The sequence below is a fragment of the Dermacentor andersoni genome, chromosome 6 (assembly GCF_023375885.2).
Source record: "Dermacentor andersoni chromosome 6, qqDerAnde1_hic_scaffold, whole genome shotgun sequence".
In the NCBI taxonomy this organism is placed as follows: Eukaryota; Metazoa; Arthropoda; class Arachnida; order Ixodida; family Ixodidae; genus Dermacentor; species Dermacentor andersoni.
The window spans coordinates 13,679,239-13,703,520 of NC_092819.1; the positions used below are offsets into that span (position 1 = coordinate 13,679,239).

General features: G+C 47.1%; 1 non-coding gene across 1 annotated transcript; it reads left to right on the plus strand.

Annotated features, from left to right (window-relative positions):
- Nucleotides 1-1,348: 1,348 nt before the first annotated feature.
- On the plus strand, nucleotides 1,349-1,531 carry LOC126521756 (U2 spliceosomal RNA). Its single transcript, XR_007597283.1, has one exon. It is a non-coding gene; the product is annotated as a U2 spliceosomal RNA (small nuclear RNA).
- The last annotated feature ends 22,751 nt before the right edge of the window (nucleotides 1,532-24,282 follow it).

A 24,282-nucleotide genomic window follows, 5' to 3' on the forward strand; every position in this document is an offset into this window, starting at 1 on the left:
CGGCTCATTGCAGGCATAAAGTAAATAGATGTCCCATTCCTAAAGTAGCAAAACGAAAACTGCAACCTAATTTTTTCGTTTACGATCAGCTGCGATGCCTGGCAGCGGCCTCAAGGTGTCCTTCCCAGCCAAACAGAAATTTTCGGGTGCGTTTAATGTATTACTTGAGGTAAAGAGAAGGACAGAAAGAGGCCCTTTAAGGAACATACACAAAACATACACAAAACGCGCCACAACGCTCAATAGACTAACGTGTCGCGTTAAGACCAGTGCCTCTGCGGAAGTTTAAAAGCGCCCTTGTCGAACGAGCTGCACAGGCAGCATTAGTTGAAGCGCCAAGGACGTGTCGTAGCTCAAGGGATGACAGTATTCGATCAATTTCCAGTGCGGAACTTTTGGTGAGACAGTTTGATCTATAAGGAGGGTATAAAATTGGGGAGAGGGAATGGAGGCGGGTCTTACGGTAAGTAATTTTTACACGTTCGTCCCACCTCTGCGATCTGCTGTTCACTTCGTCGAATCCTCCCCTCGGAAGGCATAGCCAGCACCGCCTTTCAGAAACGTTGGCTGCACTCACGGAACACTGTTGGCGCCTTCCTTCTTGCTACTCACCGTGACAAGTGCTGCGCGCTCATTGGTGGTGGGTGAGAAAGCGCCTGCTTCCTGCCCGCTGCCCCACTTTTGGTGAAAGCTTCGAGAGGCTTAAGTCCAAGGTAATGTCTGCCTCCTGATTGACTTTCGGTTCGTTATCTGTATGGTTGGAAAGTTACAAGAAGCGCGAGAAAACGCCGACAGAGGGGCAGAAGAACAGGCAATCGAAGCGCTGCGTGTAACGATGGCACGTGATGAGAATGTAGTTTCTGATGCCTTCTTTCATACCAGAATTTTTAAGCTTTTCAGAAATTTGAGGTGGTTGCGCTAGAAGCCACTATGTCCGCCTGATTGTGGAGTACCCCTCAAAGCAGCAATGGTCAGCCCGACGACGACGACAACGCACGACAGGACATAACTGTTGGACCCGGGAACAATTCTGGGTGGGTGCTATTGTCATGGAAACAAAATTCGGGGCAAAGAAGAAAAAAATCATCAGCGATACCACTCTGTGAAGTTGGATGACCAGCGAAGCTGTTTAGCATACGACAAAAAGGTGACACAGAATTTCTAACATAGATACGGACTCATTTACCGTGATCTTTATATAGGCGTGGACGACGGCAACGCTGCTCCGAGGAACCGGAGAAAACTAGACACGCGTGACGTTTCGACAGGACCTCCACGACGAGAGAGCGGAAGGAAATGGGATACGCAAGCGCTTGGAACGCCGACAAAGAGAGAACGGTGCGAACGTAAACATGGCCGACGCGGCTCAAAATGTAATATCTGTTTTTATCAGCTTACCATCTGTTACGGTTGTATTTAGAACCAAGATATTAAACTTTCTTTTGCAAATTGGCGGAGTGCTTGAAGTCTGCTTCAACTCCACCGTGGGTCGACCCGGTATTGCACTATCTTTGGCATCAGCCCATGGTTTTTGGTCTACGGACATCGGTCTGCTAGAACATGGCCATATACAGCTTCGCTGTAAAACACACTCGGCAGAGTTGTTATTTTCCCGAATCACAACCTGAAGTCCAGAGAATGAAAGTTCGAGACATAAAGAGGCCGCAGCGCTTGACCTACACGAGCATTTATCCGCCACATACACTAAATGAACTTACGCCCATAAAATTTCCTTCCTCCGACGCGAAAACAGCACTTGAAGAATTGAGACGCATGTTATGAAATACCACGTGGTTTGATGAACGGACAAAATCGTATGTCTTGTACAACATAGACTCTTTGTTACGCTTCTCACCAAACCTCAAGATAGGAAGGGATTTAGACACACTCTTACATCATGTGCGAGAACACGCCAGGAATCCCGTACGCTACTTTACACCTACTTAAAGGCCGAAAGCTACTGTAGAACGCACCCTAATCAAATATCTACAATTTTACCAACATCGAAAGACACGTCGTAATCACCTTGACCTTTGATAGGTGTCTCTTATCTGTAAAAAAACAACAACAACAACTGCTCTGTCCGTGATCCTGTCCATATAAGCAGAAAGAAGCCGTGAAAGGCTTGTGTAATTTCTTTGTAGACAGTGAGTGAGTGAGTGAGTGAGTGAGTGAGTGAGTGAGTGAGTGAGTGAGTGAGTGAGTGAGTGAGTGAGTGAGTGAGTGAGGGAGTGAATAAACCTTTATTTGGTCCAGCAAAACGCGATGAAACGCGCACCCGACTAATCCCACGACGGGACTGACAGATCTAGTCTGCCAGCCCGATCGCGGGCGCGCTGGACGGCCAGGATTTGGTCCTCAAAGACGGGACTTCGCAGGAGCGCTTCCCACGCTTCCTTGGTAAACTTTGGGCCCAGTGACCCGCACTCCCAGAGCATATGAGGCAAAGTAGCAACCTCACCACAGGCCACGCAAGAACAATTCGGATGAATCTCGGGATATATGCTATTAAGGGACGCCGGATTTGGGTAGGAGTTCATTTGCAGAAGTCTGAGTGTGACCGCCTGCGGACTGCTTAGCTTGGAGTGAGGCAGCAGGAAAACCCTTCTCTCTAAGTAAAAGAATTTAGTGATTTCGTTGTGCGTGATAGGACCCTCTCTGTGTCCGAGGAGAGAGTCGCCCGATCCGAGAGCAGCGTGGTCGGTAAAGCCACGCGCCGCCTCGTGGGCAGACTCGTTGAGGTTCAGAGGGACCCCCCCAATCGCCCCGACGTGTGCAGGGAACCAAAGGACCGAGTGTATGGAGGTGTTGCCATGTTTGGCGCCTTTCAGAATTTGAACTACCTGCCGGGCTACCCGGCCTTTCTGGAATGCCCTGACGGCGGCTTTCGAATCGCTATACACCCTGTCTCTCCGACCGTCTTGCATGGCGAGTGCAATGACCACTTGCTCGGCCACCTCTGGGTTCGTCGTCCGGATGGAAGCACAGTTGATGACTTTGCCCAGCGTGTCCACGACGGAAACCGCAAGAGCCTTGCCGTCTCGGTATGCAGCTGCGTCCACGAAGCTTGCTTCGATCTTGTCATTGTTTATTTGCTTTAGTATATTCAATGCCCTTGCCTTGCGACGACCTGCGTTGTGAACGGGATGAACGTTGCGGGGCAAAGGGGCGACCACGATCTTCTCTCCTATTTCTCTCCTATCACTCGACCAATTGTTTAAGAGGAAGCTTTAGCTCGGGCCCAACTCCAACGCGGCATATTCAAGTACATGTAAAACGCGGAAACGTTTTCTAATATAACCCTAGGATCGATTTTAATGAAATTTGCTGCATTTGAGAGGGAAAATTGAATTCTAATGTCTGTTGAAAGCGGAATTTCGATTTAGGGCCTGAATTTTGTGCAAAATATTTTGAAGAAATCGAAAGTTCGAAAAAAATGAACGACGTTTACAAACTAATAGCTCTGCATCAAGAAAAGTTATCGCGGTTGTGTAAACGGCATCTACTATAACAGCCAAAGCGGGCAAATTTGGTGTGTTAATTTGTATCTTACGTGAATTGGTTACGTTGTGTACAAGGGTTCTGCAAAAGCCGCATTTACATAATAAATTTTTTAACATTCATGTGTAACACATCAATTTTCTCCGCTGTAGACGTACTGTTAGATGCAATTCACCGAATTGTGATATCGTTTTTCATTGTTGAGAGACAGAGTTTTAAACTTGATAGTTTCGTTCTCTAAAATTGCAATTTTTGCCTATTTTCAATATCGAATTGACAACCTAAATGAAAAATTAGAAATAAACAGTCACTAGAATATAATTTTTTTTTAATGCAACAAACCTCGTCAAATTTGATGAAGTGGTTACCGAGAAATACGAATTCTCCTTCTACATGTATTTAAATTGGAGCACCTCAGCTAAAGCTTCCTTTTAAGGAGGAGGCCGAGCAAAAACTTGGGCCTTCCCGAACGAAATTTCTGGCTACGCCACTGCCCGCAATTACCGTAATGTTAGCATTCTTTTAAAATGCGCCTAACTATCACGCTCTCTACTATGAAGACACATCATTCTTGACATTCCCAACATCCCTCTGTATTTCACTGCACTACCCCCAATTGTTGCCTCAACAAGTCTTTGTCGACATTCGGAATGGATATTCTCCATCGCAAGTAGTCACGAGAACAGATTCACTGTAATATTTCTTTAAAGGGCGCCACTTCTGGGTCGGAGACCCCGCCGTTTGCTGCTTTTGCAACGAAGCTGTTTATGGCTAGCCGCTTTGTCCATCCGTTCGTCCGTCCGTCTGTCAGTCGCCTGTACGCCGAAAACTCCTCCGATGCAACCCTATGCATGCGCGAAAAAACATTCAAAAGAGAGAGGAAAAGAGGCACGCTATTAGCCAACACCACCTAGATAGGACAAGGCCTATTTACTCCGATGCATGACGTCCCCTCACCTTGCAAGAAATTTCCATCGACAAGGCTGGCGTGATGAAAGTTGTGACGTCAAGAGAGAGAGAGAGAGAATGAAGGGGAAAGGCAGGGAGGTTAACCAGATATGAGTCTCCGGTTTGCTACCCTACACTGGGGATGGGGGATAGGGGTTAGAAAGATGACAGAGAGGAAAACGCTAAAAAAAAGGGAAAAAGAATACGCACACATGGAGACACACACACAAAAGGCGTTCCAGTTAAAGTCGTTCACACAGGCCGGTAGATCGCAAAAAGCGTAATAGCGCTTGCACGGCCTTCTCCTGTGACGGTAGGTCCTTTCGACGTTGTAGAATTCTTTTTTCGTGTAGCGGTTGGTCGTCCAGTTGGTCAAGTTCGTGGCGAAGGCATGCCCTCTGTGAACTGTACTGCGGGCAGGCACACAAAATATGGCCAATTGATTCTTCATGGCCGCAGTGGTCACAGATTGGGCTGTCGGTCATCCCTATGCGGAATGCATAAGCTTTGGTAAAGGCAACGTCCAACCAAAGTCGATATAAAAGCGTCTCGTCTCTACGGCGAAGCTGTGATGGCGCTCGAAGACTTAGTGTGGGATCAAGTGAGTACAGTCGCGTATTTCTTAAATGTGGCTCATTCCATTGCGACGCGGTGCACTGCCGAGCAAGTAGGCGGAGCTTCCGTGCTGCGTCAGTTCTAGAAAGAGGAATTTGGACGTGGCGCTCCTCAGTATGGGCTGAGCGCGCAGCGTGATCCGCCCGTTCATTGGCGATAATCCCGCCGTGACTTGGAAGCCACTGAAAGGTTATTTCATGGCCTACATCACTTATATGCTGTAACGTCTCTATAATATGGAATATTAGTTGTTCGTGCGGTCCGCGTCGTAAAGGTGACAGTAGAGACTGCAGTGCCACCTTCGAATCGCAGAATATTGTCCACTTGTGTGGTGGTTCATCACCCGCTGCGAGTTCTGCTGCCGTCGATGTTGTCGCGTGGGTCGTCTTAAATTTGATTGTTGTAGCTTTCGCTGGTATGACGACTGCCGCCGCGGAGCTGCTTGGAAGGACAGATCCATCAATGTAAATATGCGTAGAGTCACGGTAGTTCTAGTACAAATATAGTAGCGTGAGCTGTCTAAGGGCTGGCGATGATAGATCAGCTTTTTTCGAGATACCAGGTATTGTGAGGTTGATTTTTGGCTGAGCGAGGCACCATATAGGAATCGAAGGTCTCGCAGCCGGAGTGAAACAAGCTGGCAATGATTCATCATATGCGGTTATCGTTTGGCTGAAAGATGTGTGTGGTCTGTCCGCTGTTAGGGAGGCCAAGTGGTGACGAGGCGTCCTGGCCAGATGCCTTATATGGGTTCTGAGTACTTCAATTTGAATGTGGGTCCTGACAAGGTGGTCTCCAGCGATTGCTATCGTAGCCACTGTTGAAGCACTCTGAGGCAGGCCTAGACAGATCCGGAGCACTTGACCCTAAAAACATTGTATTGTGCGTAGGTTTGTTTTACCTGTATTGTTTATTGCTGGCAAGCTGTATCGCAGAAATCCTAGAAAAAGCACCCTGTACAGTTGCAACATGGCACTTGGCGACATTCCCCAGGTCTTGCCAGCGAAAAACTTGAACAGGTGACAGATGCCTCTCAACCGTTTTTTCACGTATGATACGTGTGGGCTTCATGACAAGTCCCTGTCGATTATGACGCCTAGAAACTTGTACGATCGGACCCGTCGTATTATTTGGCCATTTATCATTACACTGTAGTTTGCCATGGGTTTGCGCTTAAATGGCACTAGTGCGCATTTCTCGGAGGAAATTTCCAGGCCTTGATTACGGAGGTAGATAGCAGTTTGGGTGGCGGCTCTCTGAATTCTCGCCCGCAACTGTGGGCGTGTTACTGAAGACGTCCATATGCAGATGTCATCCGCGTACATTGATAATCTTACTGTGCTTGGCACGTGCTCAAGGAGAGCAATTAGAGTTAGATTAAATAACACAGGGCTAAGTACACCGCCCTGGGGGACGCCGTGGTAGCTATAATGTAGACAAGTATGGCCTTCCTCGGTGCTTAGAAAAAAGGAACGCATGGATAGATAGCTCCGTATCCATTGAAACATCCGACCACCTACTCCTACCTCTGCGAGAGCAGAAAGGATGGCTTCATGCGTAACGTTGTCATACGCCTCTTTAACGTCGAGAAATAAAGAAGCGCAGAGGCGCTTACGGCATTTCTCATGTTGAATGTAGGTGACCAGGTCGACGACGTTATCGATCGATGATCGACCGCGTAGGAAGCCTGCCATGGCATCTGGGTAGGTGTTGTGGTACTCCAAGTACCACTCCAGGCGTCCTAGGACCATCGTCTCCATTACTTTGCCCACACAGCTCGCCAAAGCGATCGGGCGATATGATGAGAGTTCCAACGGCGACTTGCCAGGCTTCAGCAGTGGAACAAGGCGATTTGTCTTCCAGGTTGTTGGTAGTGTGCCATCTCTCCAAGATTCATTGTACACCTCAAGAAAAACTCATCTCGCTCGCTCCCCCAGGCGACGCAGAGCTCGGTAGGAAATTCCGTCAGGTCCTGGCGCTGATGTGCGGCTACACAAAGCTAATGCTGCCTTAAGTTCGTGGATTGAGAAGGGTAGATCCATCCGGTGATCACGTGGTGGCGGACAGCTACTCGAAGGCGATGGAATGTTGGTAGCTGTGAGTTAGCCGGATAATCTGGCGCAGAAATCCTCTGCCACGTCAATTTCCGATCTCTTTTGAGAGAGGGCAAGCGCCTTGAATGGGAATCGCTGTACGGGGAGTGTCCGGAGATCGCGCACCGTTCTCCATAGTTGCGATAAAGGCTTGCGTGGATCTAGCGACTCACAGAAGGCAGTCCAACGTTGCGATTCGAGCTTGTCTGACCGGCGCTGTATCTTCTTTTGCGTGCGCCTGGCGGTTCGTAAATCGTCCATTGTCTTCGTACGTCGATATCTTCGTTCAGCACGTCGTCGGATTGCTCGAAGTCGTTCTAGTTCCACATGAAATTCATTCAGTTTCGAAGAGCATGTGAGAGTACGCATAGTGTCTTGCACCGCGCTCTTGATTGCCTCTTCCAAGTCGAAAGATGGATTGGCGTCGCAGTGTTCTTCCATAATAGACTGAAATTTAGGCCAGTCCACTCTTTGGATCATATCCCGTATTTTGGATGGGGACAATCCTCTGATCTTGATGTGCGTGGGGATATGGTCGCTTCCATGCGCCTCTATGTCCGCAAACCACCCGGCACGTCTGACAAGGCTTCGTGAGACGAAAGCCAAGTCAAGACAGCTGCTGTACGTGGAGTCACGTAAGAAGGTCGGGCTTCCATCCTTCAACAGCCAAAGTTCATTACTGGAGGCGAAAGATACCAGAGCTCTGCCTCTTGCGTTGATCATCGGACTTCCCCAGTGTATGATGGGCGTTGAAATCTCCAATAATGACCCAGGGATTGGAAGTTGAGGAAAGGATGTCTTGTAGTCTTTTGTAATCAAATCGACTTGACGGAGATAGGTAGGCGCCCACAAAAGTGAAGGCCAAATTCTTTCTCATTACGTTTAGGCATATATATTGATTATTGTCATTAGGTGGTACAGGCTGATGAGTGTAGGTGAGTTCACGGCGAATAAACACCAAAACCTTACTGTTTTCGTAAATAGTTAACGACATAAATGGTTCATATCCAGAAAGCCTGATTGTGTTCGATAAGTTCGGCTCGCAAATGACGATAATGGGAAGCATATTGGCGTACACGAAGCGACGGAAATCCGAAAGGCGCGCTCTGAGTCCGCGCGCATTCCACTGAAAAATAGCTGCTTGTCGGACCTCTTCCCTAAAAGACCGTGGCTGTGGAGCCATGATCTACTCAACGGTTGCAAGCACCGGACTCAGAGCGTCCAGTACTTGAAGCGCACTTCTGGCAGGCGGTGTGTGCATGTTGCTTAGCAACACACGAATGGCATTCATTAAAGGCCTAATAAGTGCTATCACTTGCTCATCTGTTTTCCGCGACTCCTCGGATACAGCACCTTGCTGTACTGGGGGCGGTTTCTTCTGCGGCTCTTCTGGCGGTCGTGTACGCGGAAGTGGCGGCCATTCCCTTGTGGAGAGAGATATCGCAGTTTTCTCCCTTCCATCATCGGTGTTCGGAGTGCTGGAAACTTCCGCTGATGATGCTGCTTGACAAGTTGGCTTTTCCTGAAAGCTTGATGTTTTCCGTCGTGAAGACCTTCGACGGTGACGTCGTCTTCGCCGTACTTTCACAGCGGCCTCTTTGTGGGTAGAGTTGTCTGTTATCGACCCGGGAGCATCCCCATTACATTCTATGGCAGTCGGGCCTGGTAACATGACCTCATGGATCGGAGTGAAAAGGCCTTGCGCTACCTAGGTGGTGTTGGATTAGCTTCGCCAGTAGTGACGTCGTTGCTCTCTGTCGCAGCTGAGCGCGTGCGCAGCAGTTTCTCTCCGGCTCTGAAATGGGTAGGTCACGCGTCATACGTATTCCTGAGGAGCAGGCAGCTTTCGATCAGCAACGCCGCGAGCAGAACCGGAACGAGCTCGTCTACGTCGTCCCGAGGCTGCAGCTCGGACACAAGAACAGGCTCGTGCAGCCGAGCCTAAGCAGCAACTGCGTACCGAGGATCCGGCAGCCTACCAAGGCGTCGTTTAAGGAACCGTCGGGATTAACTCAGTGAGTGAACCGTCGGGATTAACTCAGCGGGGCCGCACGTTTCAGCTTCGCTGGTTCACCATCTGTACGGAGTGCTTGGGCCGTGATCTTTTTCCTTTTTTTTTTTTTTTTTACTAAACCACATTTCAAGACGAACAGCGTGGTAAAGGCGGTGCGCGCTGCATTTTCAAATGGAAGACGGAAGGGCTGCACTCTATGGACTAGTGCGGACAGTGTAACCAGATTGACGAGGCATTTCGTGTTACTCGAGAGGAGCCACCGAGTCAACAACCAACTGCTACCGTTTTATTGATAATAGAAGGCGTCACTTATTATCGAGTGTGCGCACTGTTGTTTAATCCTGAAGACATACGTAGGAGTGATAAGGATCCATGAGAGTTCGTCCCGAATGTTCTACATCACGTACAGATCGCCTACCGATTTATCAACTTGACTACAATTTAGCGGTCAGCACGTATGGACATCAGCTATAAGTGGGTTGTATAGCCTGGTATATTGTAACTTGTAGTAACCATGCCACTGGTATAGTATGGTAAGTAAGAATTTCATCGAGGTGTCCTGTGAATTTTTATCGAAAACTTCTGTATTCGCATATATTATGTTGAGATTTGACAGTTCACCCAATTCACACTTCATTGGGAATGTAGCCAAAATGATCTGGAAGAGAAACCACACGCGTGTGCGCAGAAACAGCCAACTGCCCAGTCCACAGTGGCTGGTGCTTTTCAATCAATCAATCAATCAATCAATCAATCAATCAATCAATCAATCAATCAATCAATCAATCAATCAATCAATCAATCAAATTTATTTCGACATACAACTAATGCTGAGGACAGTGGACAAAAAAGCCAGGAAGGCTTGAGCTAGTCCATGGCGCTGTTTAACAGGCAGCAACAAATACAACAAAGTATGAGCACAGTTAAACACAAGGAAATTGAAAAAAATAGGATTTCCACACTAATAACTGTGAAACATTTTTCTGGATAACTAAGAGGAAGTATTAGAAAAAATGTAAAGCATACATGAAGAGTCATTCTCATAAATACAGCTAGTCATTCTACAGTCACAAGTCGTTAGTTTCCCAGCAAAACAGGAAGAAAGAGGAAAAAATCGACGTTCTTTGAGCATGCGTTGTTTCCTGACAATCGCTCAGTGGTGTCTGCTATTTCTGGAAAGATCGACCGACTGAATGTAAACCTAGTCGCTTCCTCTCTCTCTCCGCACAAACTCTCTCTCTCTCTCTCTCTCTCTGTGCCTGTTTTCTAGAAGCAATATAACGCCCCCAGTGTTTGGCTCTGAGCTTGCAGATCACGTCGACAGGCATTTCACTGCGTCGATGGCTTCTGTTTCCGAGAGAGATTAACGGCTCCAAACGAGCGTGATCGCCGGTCACTGAACGTCTTGTTTTGTATTCGAGCCGCCTTTCCATCAGATTGTAACCAACTTGGCACCAGAGAGATAATGGCATTCTCAAGGCCCGCTACTCCTGAGCAGCTGTCGCTTTCCAGCTCTGATTGTCTTCGATAAAAAGCTATCGTTCTTCCTCAGGAGCGCAGTTATGTTCGAACCTTCATAACCTCATAGCCGCCGAACTCCATACCGGTCAAACTACGTGGGTGGTGCCAGAATGCTAGCCAGAACGGTTTTCTCACCGTACGTTTCTCTGAATTTATACGGTATGTGTATTTACGTTTCCAACGATACAATTATTTAGAGTCTTTCTTCCTTTGCAACTTGACATTTTAAAGCAGCTAGCAGCTATATTACGCGCAAGATGAGTCGATGGCTTAGATATCTTAGTCCTCACCAGCGCGCATGCAGAAACCGTCTAGCAGGAGAAGGTTTCTCTCGGCGTGCAGGTAACAAAGAGAAATGAAGCACCATGCTTGATGGCGTAAATGGATGACGTGTACACTACATCAGTCCTTACATCAATTACCTCTATGTGCCATGCGAGTTGTCTTCCACCGCTCTTGTTTTTCTCTTACCTTCCCTTGCTCGGTTGCTGTGGCCACGACCTCTCTCACGAATACTTCAGAAACGCAAGCTACCTCTAGGGCAAAATGCCACTGTACCCGTTGGGACACAGTAGCTGACAGCTCGAAACGGCAGCGACAAAGCCAAAAAGTTTACTTCGAGGAAAGCAACTGCCTTGTTCCGTCTGTATATGTGCCAAAGGTGCCACACTGGTTAGGCTGTGGTCGAGAGCTCCTTTAAAATCAACCATGCTTCAGTCCAGTAGAGAACAAACGGGCCAGGCGGCATCGAAGACAGTGGTCTCTGAAAACTTCCAACGTCTTTTCTTTATTGTCACGTAAATGCAGCAGGTTTTGCGGCAGTCTCGATATGCTCATGGGAACCTGAGATTGATGACTCTGGGTGCAGATGAGAGCAGCGCAGGAGGTCGCCGACGGAAAAGGTCAAACAGAAAAGCGCCTGCGGGCGCGCACCCGGAGAGTGCAATGATGTGGAAAGAGGAGAGTCCTCTATATAGCGTGCCAAGGTCTTGCTTCTCCGGAGCCTGAATGCGTCAGCACGATACATGTGTAATGCTTTTTGTGCTTCTCTTTTCTGATACACGCGCGCTATGCCAATACTGTAACGCCCTGCGACACTGTCGCAGTATACCTGTATCCGCGCCCACCTGCGATGCCTGTAAATTTAACACGAATGGATCGCGCTCTTATTACGCGGCCAGAAACCATTTTTCTTCACTTGAGGCTGACGGCTTCCCGCCGCTCTGCATTTCGCCGCCGGTAACTTCTTCCGTCACTTTATTTTTATTTTCCTTTTTCGTTGCCGTGCTTCAGTATGCGCTGCCCAGCTGCTGTCTTGTATCCGCATACACCGTGTCGACAGCAGCGTCATGCGATGCTTGTGCGTGGGCTGTGTGAGTCTCTGCCAACCGTACCGTTAATAGACGAGGTGCTTCTTTCCCCGTGGCATGAGGTGCTTCTGACTACTGGTATAGCCCTGCGCGCTAATATAATAATTTGCAGTAGCCAGCGGAGCTCATTAGTGCGCGTGAAGGATGATGTAGCGCGATGCTCTGTCCCTTCCCGATGTGCACTTGCCCTGCTGGTAATGTGCCAGTGTTTGCTCGAGACGGTTGCGCCAGCTCGCAGAATGTATTCCTGCTTTGCGCGCGCAGTTCTCGTACACAAAGTGTTATGGCACGCCGGCAACATTTGCGAGAGGAACAGGCGTTTAGCAGGAAAGCACATAAGAGATATTAATTTCCGCGGCTGATTGCCTGAATGCTGCCTCCGAATATTCTTATACGGCCACCTGTGCATCCACGGCAAGAACAATAGCCATCGCGCATGACCACTCCATCAATACGCATATTCATGTCGACTCTTTAAGGATGCACATCAGGCACTTCGCCCGACTTCCATCGCATCATCTTGCCTCCCTTCCTGCTGCTCGACCTCGTTCAGCGTTTAGCAGAATTATTGCCGCCAACCATGGAAGTTTACCGTTAAACTTCAAACCTGTAGCACGAACATATCTACCGCTGTGGTGCCTGCATCTACTCCAGGTCCTTCTTGTCATTCCTGGCATCAAAAAGAAAACGTAGATGTCATCTTTCGCCCTCAAACAAACCGTGCTTTCATTCCTACATGACAAACACAACGAACGCACCCACGTTTACACGGAAGGTTCTGTCTCCTCTAAAAGTTCAGCTGGAGCAGTGGTACTTGCCACTCAGTCTGTCACCATCAAATTCAAGACGTTTCACTTTACATCGTCGACGGCTGCAGAAGTCGCAGCTATCCGTGCTGCTCTGGAGTTTATTGATCCCAAATCACCACATTCATGGTCCATCTTTCGTTATTCAAAGGCAGCTCTCCAGTGCCTGCTGTCCCCTTTCAACCACGGACCTAATGTCAATTAGTCGCAGACATCCGACTACTCCACCATTATGCAATCGACAAGGGCCACAACATCATCTACCAGTGGATACCGGGCCACTGTGGAATTTCGGGAAGTCACAGTGCAGATGACGCTGCCCGGTCGACCCACGATGGTGCCCAGATTATACCCATACCGCTGTCAAGAACAGATGCAGCCGCAAGTCTTCGCTCCCACGCACGCGAGCTTACGCAAACTCTGTGGAACACCAGTGAATTCACGAAGGCACGTCTTCACAGATTGGATCAAAGCTTGCAACTCCGTCTTCCACCAGGGTTGCCACGAGCGGAAGCAACACTTCTGTGCCGCCTATGGCTCGGCGTGGCATTCACGAACTCCTATTCCTTCCGCATTGGAATCACCGACAGCCCTGCTTGGGACACCTGCGACTGCGAGGAGACGATCGCGCACTTCCTCTGTGACTGTGCAAGCTACAATGTGCCGAGAAAAGTGCTCGTGACCGCGCTCGAAAAACTGGACAATCGCCCCTTCACAGAAGAGAAAGTTCTAGGACACTGGTCCAGACGGGTTTCGGCACTCCCGGCCTTAAGGGCTTTGCTGAAGTTTTTAAGGGCCTGTGAATTGTGCGACCGCCTTTGACTGTTGTTGCGCGTAACATCGCGTTACTGTGTGAATTTTTCTCGTTTTTTTTTCTCTCTTCTTTACTCTCCTTTACCCATTTCCCCAGCACAGGGTAGCCAGCCGGTATTTACACTGGCTAACTTCCCTGTCTTTCCTTCCCTTTCGTCTCTCTCTTTCTTTTAGCACCAGTATATTTCCTGGCGGCATATATTCTTTTCTTACATCTGCTTTCTTTCTCTTTTCATTCCCTATTTAGCTTGCTCGCACCCGCACGAACAGTGCGACAAAGAGTACTTCCAGCACACAGGCGATCCCCTGCGAAGTGTTGCTTCGCGGCGCAGACTTTCTCTAGCAACTTTGAGCACTGAATTATACTATCGAACGATTCTTTTTCAGCGCACCAACGACTCGAGCGGCGCGATTAAGCTGAACGGCGTTTATGACTTTTATAATGTCGCCGTTTGCGTCAGTGTCTCAGTAATACCCTTAAGAATGGCAGCATGTGACGCTTAGAGCTGAAATTCACAATGTGAATGTCTTTTTGTTGTTACCAAAGGTGTTAGGCTGAAACTTGGTCGTCTCTGGTGGAACCGGTTCTACACGGCTCTGAAAAAACAGCGTAGGACACCTAAAAGAAGATAAGCCACTAGGCCCTTATCTGCATTAGTCTCTGCGTTCACTTTTATGAAATGAAGTACCAGGTTAAGAAGGCATAAAAGCCACCTTGTTAACATTATTCCTAGTGAAACAGACCCTCTGCAGTGCTGTCTGCACACTATGCTTTTGTCCTACGCGCTGACACAAATCTCAAAAAGGTCTGTAACGTAGATTGGCAGGGCGCACTATGAGGCGTTATTCCCAGGATTAAAGGCGAAAAAAAAGAGCGTAGATGACACTTGCCGTCAAGAACTACAAATGTCTTAACAAAGCGATGAGGTATGCTCGCATATATACTGGAAAAAAGAGAAGGCTGTAGAAGAAAATAAGAGATATTAATTTTTTAAGATATTAAGCATTTAAAAAAAGAAATTTTTCGTCTGGATGAGCACTTACCTACCCAATACAGAGAAGAGAACACATTCATTGTTAATGAGGTCGGGGGACTCCCTCGGATGGTGGAGCCTTTACATTGGCTCGCGCCATTACGTGCACTCGCTGGAACAGCCGTCGCTGCTCTTGCGGGTCTAAACTGCTCAATGGAGTCTCTCACGAGAAAGGTGAAGATGAAGGAATAGGGGAGTAGCCCGGAGAGTTCGGACATTCCCAGGTGCAGTGATATACCGTGAACTTTTCTCCACAGTAGAGACGGTATAAGGGACATCGCGTAGGGTTGAAGAAATGAAGGGAAAAGAGACGCGGGAATGAGTTAGTTTGTAGCTGCTGCCACGCGACGGTGTGTTCTCGGTTAAGGGAATGGTGCGGTGGGTGGAATTGTCTCCTGCTATCTTTGTAATGTTGTAGAGTTTCAGTGCAGTTCAGTGGTTCTGTTGGTGCGTCGTCTAGGTTGGACAACTCTTCCGATGTCGCCCGGTTAGCATCGGCGCAACAGATGTCCGAGTGTTCTTGGCTCGTCAATAAACCACCAATGGAAAACAGCGCTTGTCTTGGTGCAGCCCTTCTTTTCCAGTCTGCCATTTTTTGCCGCTGTGGCAGTCGTGCATTCTGTATATCAATACCTATATTCCACTTTTTTTACTTTACCTTCTCCCGAGCCTTCTCGCTGTAGTCAAAGCTGTTCCAAAGGCACAAGTGTCGACATTCCCCGTATAACTGGTCTGTTGTCTCTCAATAGTTTGCCGCCTGAACGGAGCAACTTATTCACTGGAGACAACGTGTTTTTACCGTTTTTGAAGAAGCGAAAATTCAGAAGTAAAATTAATAATTCCGCATAGTGTGTGACCTCCAGCGTCAGCACCTGAGCGCGTGCGAACAAATTTTGCTTACGCATTCACATGAGATTCGTCCGCTAAGGACGAGCTGCTGACGGCGTAATTGGATCGTCGTGTTGGCTTGTGTTTTTCATTTTTCACCATTTCTGCGTTGGCGTTCCCGGACACCAGGGAGCGGAAGAGCCAGACACCTCCTCTCGGACACTTCCATGGCTCAAGTTTGCTTTTCGTGGCGGTGCTTCTGTGTGCTCGGGAAAATGCGTAAAACGCTTCCTTTCAGCCAATCTACTGTGACTGCGAAACTGCACTTCCCGAATCAGTGTTTAATGAACTCGACGTGCTTAATACAACCGCGCGCGTTGCACGCACCACCGGACGCCGCCTTATCCATGCCGTTGATGCTGTGGCCCAGATTCACGGCTACAACGCAGAGTTTATTGAACAGCCCGACAACACATGACGCTATCATGACTGGTGCACGCAGTGTTCCCCTGCAAGAATTGCTCTGCGTGGTAGACTGAACAATAAAAAGATAAGAAAGAAGGTACGAAGAGCGCGATATAACCTTCAGACCACAGCCGTGGCCATATGGTGCCGCATATATGCATAAGTAGCCAGCAAAACTCGTAGAGTCATAGCCGGCGCCGGCAAACGACGCATATTTACGGTCAGACTCGTTTGCTCTGAGAAAGAAAACCGTGTGCTCTGCGCCCGGCCGAGCAGAGTGCGTGCACGAGGGACCCGTACACCTTTACGACTGCAAACAACGGAGCGCTAGCGAATCCCGCGGATTGTGTCGCCTCCCTTTACCTGGCGAGAAGGCGATCGCCGAGTCACGGTTCGAGCTGTGCTGTCGGACTCGCTTGGCGCTGCGTGGGCGTCACGCGCCGTCGTAAAGCGCCTCTGCGTCACGTCATAAACCCTAACACGCAAATCGCGGGACAGCTAGGAATTCCCGTGAGAAAAGCGGTATTGGTTCTGCTAAGCCTGCGTGATGACGGCGTTGTGTCCAACATTGGTCTATACTCTGTAGCCCTGCTAAATACTTCGTATGAATGGCGTCGCCGAAGCACTGCTCTATACTGCTACGATAAATAGGCATGTCTTGCGTGATTTCGAAAGTCCAGTGAATTGCGCATTATGTCACGAAGCAATAACACACGGACAAACTCAAGCTAACCATCTGGCTAGGAACGAGGGAGATGTGCTGTTCATATAAGTCAGGTGCTAGACGTGCGCGCTCGAGCAGCCGAAATTAGGACCTATTTAACATCGTAACGTGCGATAAATGCTGAAGGTCACAGCAATATTCATACAGCAAGCAGACTGTTGTAGCGCCTGTAGACAACGCTTCTTTTACAGGTGATAATCCCGTATATAATAGCCCTTCTAAGCCAATGGAGCTCATCCATCCGCCCTTTTGTGCGATCCATGACCGAGTGTGACAAAAAAAGCAAAAAGTAATTGCCGGAAATTGTCTGTTGTACTCAATCGAGAGCGTAAAAAATTTGAACAGGACGCACGGTGGTAATGTAGGTATTTCGTTTTTCCCTCTAACACCTTGCCAACTTGTCCACATAAGGGGACTGACGACTGGCCAGAATGCGTTGCGAGACGTTGATAGAAATGAAATTACCATGATAGATAGTGATAGAATCGAGCACGCTCTTCGCTAATATAAGTAGGAATTATAATTTTAAGTTGGCAAAAATATTCTCAAAAACCAGTAAGTGGAGAGACCTCGCGGTGAAATCCTGGTACTTCGGATGTATTCTATGAGATTACTGTACGTAAGTCGACTGTTATTACGTACTGAATAATTATTGCTTAATATTGCAGTTGGTATATTATTAGACACTCGCGCATTATTCTATGCTTCGGAAACCAAAACGCACGCGTGGCTGCGGCAACAGGCTGAACTCTGTATCACGTGTAAAGGCGTCGTTTCATTTTCGATCTGATTGGTTTCGTTTTGGCTGGGTAAACACCAAAGCAGTTAGATAGGAAACCACGAAAACGTGCAGCTATTATGGCAGAAATAATTTAACTATTCAGAAAAGATTAATCGCAGGAACGTCGACTTGATAAACGAAGTCATACTTTGTTGCAGCTCCGGCAACACTTGACGTCTGCCTCCTACTAAGACCGCGTAAAATCGCTATCGCGCTCACATATCGCAGTTTTCAACAAGCTTCCAGTGAATTACTACATCCTCACTGCAGATCGAAAAATTCTAATCAACAGTGTTCCGTTAGAACTTTATGATTTGACACTATGACCGGTTAGCTTTCCATTCCACTAAAGAAAGGGGGTTACCATGAAAATAAGCTGTCAGTCCCTTTAAGCATCGGTGTGCAGAGAGCCATAACCAAATGCAAAACAAATCGGTAGCTTTTCCTAAAGAAACGCCATCTTTCGAAGGGTGGCAGAGTGGTTGTGTCGTGGTCCATGAAGTCCGTCTCACAGAATCTTGAGGCCGACGATGGCAGTGTTTACCTCGGTGTCGGTTCCGGTTGGTGAGCTGTGCTGCAATAAAACATGATCGTTGCTATTTCTGGACTGCACCTGCACTGGCTGCTCTCACAGAGTGAGTCTCGCGAGCAAATGAGAGACAACAAAGCAGTGCGTTGGGTGGTCTAGCCCGCGAAGACAAGCTGCTGCAGCAACAAATGCGACTCGGAGAAATTGGCAAAATAGAGAACAGCGAAAACTTTTAAATCTCTTTACTAGAGGTGGCCGAATACCAACTTTTTCGAATACAAATGGAGTTCGAACAGTAGGTATCGAGTATCGGTTCAAACAATGAATAGCTTTCTTATTTATTTTTTATTTACTGATACTGCTGGCCTATCGTCCGTAACAGGGTGGGTCAGAAGCAGCACATCTACAACTAGTATAATACATGAATATTCCAATATTATGTAAAACACAAAAAGCAGGTAAATAGCAGCATTTCTGCAATTAGTACAGTGCATGAATAAGCGAACGTAAGCGAACAAAAAACATAAACGTACATAAACGAAATATTCTGTACATACACCGATCAATAATCCAAGACTATAAAAATGCATTGTTAACGAACGAGCTCATACGCACACAGAAAAGAAGAAAACAGAAAAAGCGGTGAGCACGTATACATGCGTACGTCGTTCAATGTAGCTTTAATTCATTCTCAAATTGTTCTGCCCTGGTGCTTTCTCGCGTTAACACCGGTAATTCATTGCATTCGTTAATGGTTCTAGGGATAAAAGAAAATGCGTAAGCGTTAATGTACATCTGAGGTACTTGAAAAGTGCCATATTTGCTTCTCCGTAGCGTTCTTCCCTGTCGTGCTATCAAATACTGTTTACCATTGATGTTAAATGTGTTTTTGTTGAGGAGAAAAAAAAAACTTTAACCTGGCTATACACCTGCGTTCAGCGAGCGTAGGCAAGTTCAGAAAACTGAGCATTTCGGAGACAGAATCTGTGCTAGAATATCGAGCTACATTAAACCTTACTGCTCGACGTTGAACTCTTTCTAGTCTGTAAAATAATCCTCACTGATAAGGGTCCCAGATTATGCTTGCATAATCTAGCGTGAGCAGAAGGTACGTTAAATAAGCTGTTAGCTTTACTCACTGTGAGGCCAACTGCAATTTCCGTTACAAGAACCAAAGCACCTTTTCTGCAGTTTCGTATATTTTTGTAACCTTGTTTGACTAGCTTAAATTCGCGGATACATGTATGCCTAAGTACTTCAGCACGTCCACCGTAGAAAGCACGGAAGAATTCACTGTGTAAATAAAATCGAAAGTATGATTTGCTTTATTCCTTATGTGCAATACAACAGTTTTATTCTCATCTATTTTCATTTTGCATTTGTTGCACCATTTTTCTATATTCCTAAGAGCGTCACTGAGTAATTGCTGATCTTCCGTGCTATTAATTTCTTTGTACAATCAACAATCATCGGCGAAAAGTTGCACCGTGATTCCTTCGTCAATTTCAGAGGAGATGTCGGAAATATAGACTAAATATAATACTGGACCACACACAGAACCCTATGGGTCGCCTGACGTCACGTCCAACGGCTTTGATTTAATTAAAGTCCCTTTATTAGCTTTAAAAGCTAAGTACTGGAAACGTTTGCGGTGCCGCCAACCCACTTTATTGTACGGCGCCTACTTCCGGCTGGGAGCTGCTTCTTTCCGCCATGTTCAACCTCGGCCAGTCCGGCTGCTGAGTTTCACGGCGCTAGCGCGCTTTTTTTCTTGCTTGTGCAGTTGTATCGGCTACAGTTATTCAGCGAAGGTAACTTTTGTATATCTGTCGCTATTCGCTGGAAGTCAGCGCACCTTCGCGGATAATTCTTCCGGCCTGCTGCTGCAATGTTTCATTGTTCGCCTCAAGACAATGATTTACGCATATTAAAGGCACAGATAGCGCAACTGCGGGCGCAATGCACGTTTCGAAAAGCCCAGCATCAGTGTGAATAGCGCTAACTAGATTCGGCTACGAACGGCAAATGTGGCTTTGTCATCGTGGATTCGTTCCCGAGCGCGAATGACGCGTAACCGCGCAATGCGACATTCTAATTACAATCGCTTAGTTGAGCTATTGTTGAATATTTAGGCAGCAACATGCAGGAGATTGGGTAGTGGTTTTATTACGGTACAAAACGAAAAGAAAAGACGTGGCCGGCCGCGGCAGTTGCTATCTGAGGTGTTGCAAGATCAAATCAAAATTTTTGGTATATTGTGTTACTCGCGCACTGACCGCCTGACCGGCTCTTCTAATACCACAAAAATATGCCGCCAACGACACCCCTGAATGCTCCCTAACGTCTCGCTTCCCCAACGCCCTCCCATGCCCCCCTTCTCTCTTTTTTTCTTTTTCTCTTGTGCTTTCTCCTTCTTTTTTTTTTCTGTGGGTGTCCCCCCGTTTTTTTCTCTCTTTTTCTTTCTTTTTTTTCTCCCTGCCTTCCCATTCTCCCGCTCTTGTCCCCTCGTCTTCGGAACGACGTTCACAGACGTCAGGCGACAGCGCCCATTACATCTGAAGTCTCTCCCTTTATAACCAACCACCACCGACGACACCCGCACGTGACGTCACTGCACTAACCCTTTAAAACTAACATGCCGAGGATGACGAGGCCGCCTTTGACGAATATAGGTCCTCCTATCGAAACGTTGGCCAGCCTTCTGAGGCACCTTATCCCTGTTTACAAACTTTATACCACAATCGGAGGTTTTGCGCATGCAAGCTGCGGCCGGCAGAAATAAACGGGATAGGGAGACGATTGCAAGGGGCGGGACTGAGGATGGCGAGCAAGGACAGGGGAGAGCTATGCGCACTGTTTACTAAGTATGAAAGTAAGTTTACACTTCTTGGAAGCTAGTGTTCAGGCACAGTTCGGAATTGTACCCCGGGGAGTGACCGTTGCAAACATCTGCAATACCATACTTCATATGCAAAGCCACAGGCACAGTTCTAAATTGTACAACGTACGAGAGACTGATTGAAACATCTGCAATAACACTCTGCATATATAAAGATGCGCGCGTGCACTGTTCTCTCGCGAACGAGGCAGCCGCATTATGACTACGCGGTTTCACCGCTTGCACCGCCTACGACCACGCAGCACGTAAATAACAGCTGGAAAGCATCACTGGCACGTTTCCCTTCTTGTCAGTGCCTAACTCACTTGCCACGTTACTTTACTGTCTCACAAGCAAAGCCGTGACTGCAAATGCATACCGTTCGTGTGCATACAGCCAGTGCAACCGCGCCGCCGGAGCGCGTTAGGAAGAAAATGGCGGCCGACGCGAGCCGAAAGGAAAAGGTGGCAGGATGGAGGAAGTTGTCGCTACTTGGCAAAAGCCGACCTGGGGACTTCAGATTTAATGTGCTCCACTTCTACGTATTGGGCTCCACCCCGGAGATATGCAGTTATCTATTTTATTAGTTTTCCCTTTATTTCCATATCAGTCAGTTTCAGAATCGATTCTGCATGTAGCACTCTGTCGAATGCTTGCAACATATCAAGACAAAGGGCAGTTATCTGTTTATTATTGTTTAATGTGCTGGCAAAGTCCTCAATTCTTTCAAGAAGTTGTGTTGTTGAGGAAAGGTGCTGTCGGGAATCCGTGGTGTTTGGAAAAAAATGAGTTCGCATTTTCGATGTATGTGTAAATTGACTTGGCTATAACGTGTTCCAGAAGCTTGCAGCACACGCAGGTCACCGATATTGGACGGTTATTTTCAACACTTTGTCTATCTCCAGACTTGTGCACAGGTATGACTTTTGCTATAAGCCAGTCATCAGGGACTCGGACTTCTGCGAGTGACGAGTCAAATATAATTTTTAAGTAATGCGCAACCCATTCCGCATGCGTGCGCAGAAACGCGTTCGGTATCTAATCGGGCCTACCGATATTTTGACGTCAATGTTAAGTACTGCAACTTCGGTTCCGTCATACGAGATTCCAACGTCTGGCATTTCTTCCAAGTAGTATCGATTCAATAGTGGATCATGACCGAACAGAAAACACCGACTGATATAACTCGTTGTAAAAAGAAGCAAGCGCTGCAGGATCAGTAACCACAGTGTTATCTACTACAATCACCTTGTTCTCGTTTTGCTCACCAGACTCTATGACTACAGCTTCAAAAACGCTAATAAATGGTTGCCGATAAAAGATAAGACGTTGTGGGACAAAAAAACAAAAAGAAATTGTGGCACAGCCCATCTCACGATGACTGCCTGAGTTAATGCATAAGCATTCAATAAATATAGCGACACAACGTGTTGCCACCACCGAAACGAGTTATGCATGAGGCGTGTACTGCAGCGGGGCTCCTTTTTTGCACTTCGATGGTGATGATGATGATGACGAAGAAAACTTATTGGCACCCCATGTGAAACAGAGCGGTGACAAATAATCAACTATTCTGCTTGGTTTACTTAGGTATGCTGTACATGTATATTATTCTGCAATTTTTGTATACATCTCCATGATCTTTTTTTTGTCTCTCAGGACATCTCAATGTAAAACTTGCATCGCTACCTATGCGTGTGACCGATCCGGTAGTATCAATCTAGGCCCGGCTTTCTTTTTTTCGCCCCAATACTGTAAACGTCTCTTGCTTATCCCGACTGTTGACCGGTTGATGCCTCCGTCCACTTTAATCCAAGAGCTTCTGCCAGGTGTGCGTTACCGGCGAGTATCACTGGGTGAATCGCTTCGCTTTCCATTAGGATGCGCTGAGTGGTTTCCGGATAATTGCAGCAGCCTTATCTTGTTGAGAATATTTGCTCCGGTATGTTTTTATCCTTAGGCGACCAGCTCGAGCCTCCAATAGCAAGGCACTGCCTTTTTTCTTATCGAACAGATTTTCCCTTCTAATTCCTATTTTCGCCTTCTTGTAAATCTCCATCAACTTTTTTTGTTTGTTTCCATTCTTTGCATCTAATTCGCTGTTTCTATTTCTCTCTCTTTCTGATGGCTCTTGGTTGTGTATTTACACTTTCAGTTACCCTGTACTTGGTTGCCAGCTTTCTTGACCTCGTCCTCCCTTCTGCGTCCACACTTTTCAGGTACAGATACTTGTGCATTTGCGAACGTCAGCGCTGGCACAATTACTTCTTTCCAGATTCCACGCGCCACCACATATTTATTGTGGCCCAATGTGTTCTATGTTTCATTATTGCTGCATTCCGCTTCCCCTTTATTTTCAGATTATCTCGGTGAGTGCTAGAGTAAATATTTGCTTCTTTGCCTATATACCGAGGTGACTTGCTCTTATATTGTTTGGCTAAGGGTGTGACTTTCTGTTGAATTGACACCACGTCATTACTCGTCTATTCATTAAACATCATAATTCCCGAATTCTCTGTGCTAACCTTAAGGCCTAGATTTGTCGCTACCTTGCCACACATATGCGCAAGTGTCTGTAAATCATGCATTGTCCGCTGGCAGCACTGTGTCCTCCGCATACATCAGTCCGGGGACCTTCTATTGCACCGTTTGTCCATTATGCATGTATAGTAAATCAAACCCTAATTCCCTGTTTTCCAGTCTTTGTATGCCCTTACCATAAGGCGTGAACAACAATGGAGACAAATGACATCCTTGCTTCGGCCCTTCGTGAATTTCCACCAGTCCATTAAATATTCGGCAATCCCATAAAATTTGTACCCGGTTGTCTCTATCTATTTTCCTCAGCAGCTCTACGAAATCGTCAGTTATGCTTCCGTACCTGAGAATATCCCATAACAATTGTCTGTCTACGTTGTCGTAGGCTCCCTTAATATCCAGAAATGCTAACCCGAAAAGTATATTCTGAGCTAATGAAATTGCTATGCTCTGATTTAGTACAAACATATGCTCTAAGCGTCTGCCTGCCCTGAATTCATTCTATAGTTCCCCCAGTACATGATTTTCTTCCGCCCTCTGCAACAGTTCTAATTCTATCGCCTGCGTTGTCATTCTATACCGGGTGATCACTTTTCAGTTTTCTGGGATTTTGAAAAACCGCCTGGGGTAGATAGCATAATTCTTGTCCTTGAGCTGGAATTTTCGAAGAGGTGGCCATTACTAGGTGGAGAAGGTGAAACGCATACCAAGCTAATTTACGAAAGTTCACTAATTAACATTTATTATTATTTTACAGCACATATTAAGGCATATTCATATTGAGGCAGCGCCAGCAACGGTCTTCAGTGGACACGGCGGCACGG